The sequence below is a fragment of the Suncus etruscus genome, chromosome 1 (assembly GCF_024139225.1).
Source record: "Suncus etruscus isolate mSunEtr1 chromosome 1, mSunEtr1.pri.cur, whole genome shotgun sequence".
Taxonomy (NCBI): Eukaryota; Metazoa; Chordata; class Mammalia; order Eulipotyphla; family Soricidae; genus Suncus; species Suncus etruscus.
In genome coordinates, this window is record NC_064848.1 from 123,790,997 (window position 1) to 123,795,133 (window position 4,137).

Genomic DNA, 4,137 nt, shown 5'->3' on the forward strand with positions numbered 1-4,137 from the left:
CACGACCCCACCCCCCCGCACCAGTGCCCAGAAAGAGTGCATTCCCCTGGGACCATTCCATGTGGGTGTACTCCAAAGCATACCAATAGACGCAAAGAAATATGGGTAAATCAAAGAGAACCCTAACATCTGAAAATACAGAGACAGACCCTATCAAGTTTCCAAGTCCGCCAAAACGCACAGATCCATGGGAAGGTGACCTAAAAGCAGCAATGAGGAAGGAAATGCAAGAAATAATAAAACAAATGAAAGAAACCTTAGCTACCGAGTATAAGAAATCTATGGATGAACGAATCAGCCAAATTGAAGAAGAAATGTTAAAGAACATGAGAGAGTCCATACAAAAAGAAATGAAGGAATTAAAAGACAAAGTAACAAGCCTTACAAGCAGAAACACAGAGTTGGAGAGACACATTGAAGAACTCGAAGGAAAACTGCAAACAAAAAATGATCAAGAAACCAACAAAGAAATAAAAGGCAAAGCACTGGAAGGAAAAGTCCAGTATCTAATGAACAAGGACAAAAGAAACAATCTAAGAATTGTGGGTATACCAGAAGGGGAGGAAATATGGAAAGGGGAAGAACAAGTAGTCAGAGAGATAATAGCAGAGAACTTCCCCTCCCTCTGGAAAGAAATCTCAATGCCAATCCAGGAAGTGAAAAGAGTCCCTAATAAAATAGACCCTAATAAAACAACTCCAAGACATATAGTAATCCAAATGGCAAAAAGTAAAGAGAAAGAGGAACTCCTTAAAGCAATAAGAGAGAAAAAAAATCTCAAGTACAAAGGTAGGGACATAAGAATCAAACCAGATCTCCCATTCGAAATAATTCAAGCAAGACGACAGTGGAATGACATATTTAAACGACTGAATGAAAGAAACTTCCAACCTAGGGTCCAATACCCAGCAAAATTATCATTCATATGGGAGGATAGACTAAAAACATTCTCAAACAAGAATGAGCTTGAACTATTTGTGCAAACTAAACCAATCCTAAATGACCTGCTCAGAGATGAATTACACAATCCAAACCCCCGATTGTAACAAAAACCACCCTACACAACACAACTGCACAACAGTCATCTCTCTCAATAATCTCCCTAAATGTTAATGGACTAAACTCCCCAATTAAAAGACACATAGTAGAGAACTGGATTAGGAAAAATAAACCAGACTTCTGCTGTCTGCAAGAAACACACCTACAACTACAGGATAAGCACAGGCTTAGAATAAAAAGATGGAAAGTAATTATTCAGGCCAATGGAAAACAAAAAAATAGCAGGGACAGCCATTCTTATATCAGACCAAATTGCATTCAACATCAAGAAAGTGATCAGAGACAAAGAGGGCCACTACTTACTGATCAGGGGAACATTAGATCAAGAAACACTAACCCTGGTCAATATCTATGCACCTAATGTAGAGTCAGCAACATATGTGAGGCAACTGCTCGTAAACCTGGAGAAACACATGAAGGGAAATGTGATAGTAGTAGGGGACCTCAATACTCAACTATCACCACTGGACAGATCCACCAAACAGAAAAATAGCAAAGAAATAAGAGCTCTAAATGAAAAATTAGAAGATTTGGGGCTAATAGACTTATATAGAGCCCTACATCCCCAGAAAGCAGAATACACATTCTTCTCAAGCCCACATGGAACCTTCTCCAGAATAGACCATGTCTTAGAATACAAAGCCAACCTATATAAGACCACAAAGGTAAGGATCATTAGAAGTACCCTTTCAGATCACTATGCAACAGAACTGAAAATTGACGTCAAGAAGAAGCAATGGAGAAAAACTAATACCTGGAGATTAAACAACATGCTGCTCAACAACAGCTGGATCAAAGAACAACTCAAGGAAGAAATAAAAAGATTCCTTGAGACAAATGACAATGAAAAGACAACATGTCAAAATCTGTGGGACACAGCAAAAGCAGTAATTAGGGGGAAACTCATAGCAATACAGGCCTATGTCAAGAAACAGGAAAATAACAAAACCAACAGCTTAAAAGATCACCTCAAAGAATTGGAACAACAGCAACAGAGAAATCCAACCACAACCAGACGGCAAGGAATAATAAAAACCAGAGCAGAAATAAACAACATCGAAACCAAGAAAACAATACAAAAAAATCAATGAGACCAGAAGTTGGTTTTTTGAAAAAATAAACAAGATAGACAAACCGCTGGCAAAACTCACCAAAAAAAAGAGGGAAAACACCTAAATCAATAGGATCACTAATGAAAGGGGAGAGATTACAACAGAACCCCAAGAAATACAACATATCATGAGATCATATTATGAACAACTATACTCCACTAGGCTAAAGAACCCAGAAGAAATCGACAGATTCTTGGAAAAAAAAACCCTCTTCCAAGACTGGAAACGGAAGATCTAGAAAGCCTAAACAGACCAATCACCTCAGAGGAAATTGAAGATGTAATTAAAAAACTCCCTAAGAACAAAAACCCAGGTCCAGATGGATTTACAGGTGAATTCTATCAAGCTTTCCAAGAAGACTTACTACCACTTTCCATAGGCTCTTCCAAACCATAGAAAAAACAGGAATCCTCCCTAACTCCTTCTATGAGGCAAATATCACACTCATTCCCAAAGATGGCAAAGACATCACCAAGAAAGAAAACTACAGACCAATCTCATTAATGAACATAGACGCAAAGATACTCAACAAAATCTTAGCAAACCGAATCCAGCACTTCATCAAAAAGATCATACATCATGACCAGGTGGGATTTATACCAGGAATGCAAGGTTGGTTCAACATACGCAAATCAATCAACATTATACATCACATCAACAACAAGAAAGATAAAAACCACATGATCGTATCAATCGATGCAGAGAAGGCATTTGACAAAATCCAACACCCTTTCATGTTAAAGACACTCAGTAAAATAGGCTTAGAAGGAACCTTCCTCAAGATAGTTACAGCTATCTATGAAAAGCCAACAGCCAACATTATACTTAATGGCGAGAAACTAGAAGCATTCCCACTAAGGTCAGGAACTAGGCAAGGCTGTCCACTCTCTCCACTCTTATTCAATATAACCTTAGAAGTCCTAGCAATAGCAATCCGACAAGAGAAGGGAATCAAAGGAATCCAAATTGGGAAAGAGGAACACAAACTATCTCTATTTGCAGACGATATGATGATTTACATTGAAAACCCTAAACAGTCCACAGTAAAACTCCTAGAAACAATTAACCAATACAGCAAAGTGGCTGGATACAAAGTCAACACACAAAAGACAGTAGCGTTTCTATATACAAATCACGAAGTCGAGGAGAGAGAGATTAAAAATACAATTCCATTTAAAATAGTATCAAAAAATATCAGGTACCTAGGAATCAACCTTACAAGGGAAGTGAAAGACCTATACCAGGAAAACTTCAAAACACTTCAGAAAGAAATTGAAGAAGATCTAAAGAAATGGAAGAACATCCCATGCTCATGGATAGGTAGAATTAACATTAAAATGACTATCCTACCCAAACTTCTATATAGATTTAATGCAATCCCTATCCAAATCCAGACACCATTCTTTAAAGAAATAGAACAATCAATCACAAAATTCATCTGGAACCACAAAAGACCCAGGATAGCCAAACAAATACTGAAAAACAAGAAGCTGGGTGGCATCTCCCTACCTAACTTGAAACTATACTATAAAGCCATAGTAATCAAAACAGCATGGTACTGGAACAGAGACAGGACCTCAGACCAGTGGGTCAGAACAGAATTCCCTGACATAAACCCCCAGATATACAGCCAACTAATATTTGATAAAAGAGGCAAGAACCTGAAATGGAACAAAGAAAGTCTATTCAACAAATGGTGTTGGTACAACTGGAAAACCACATGTACAAAAGTGAAGATCAACCCATACCTCACCCCTTATACAAAAGTCAACTCAAAATGGATCAAAGACCTTGAAATCAGACCCAAATCTATAAAGTTTATTGAAAATAAAATAGGCAGAACACTCGAAGACCTATATATCAAAAAGGTCTTCGAGAATGGAGCACCATTGGCAAGAACTTTAGCAACAAACATAAACAAATGGGACTACATCAAACTAAAAAGCTTCTGCATGGCGAAAGAAAC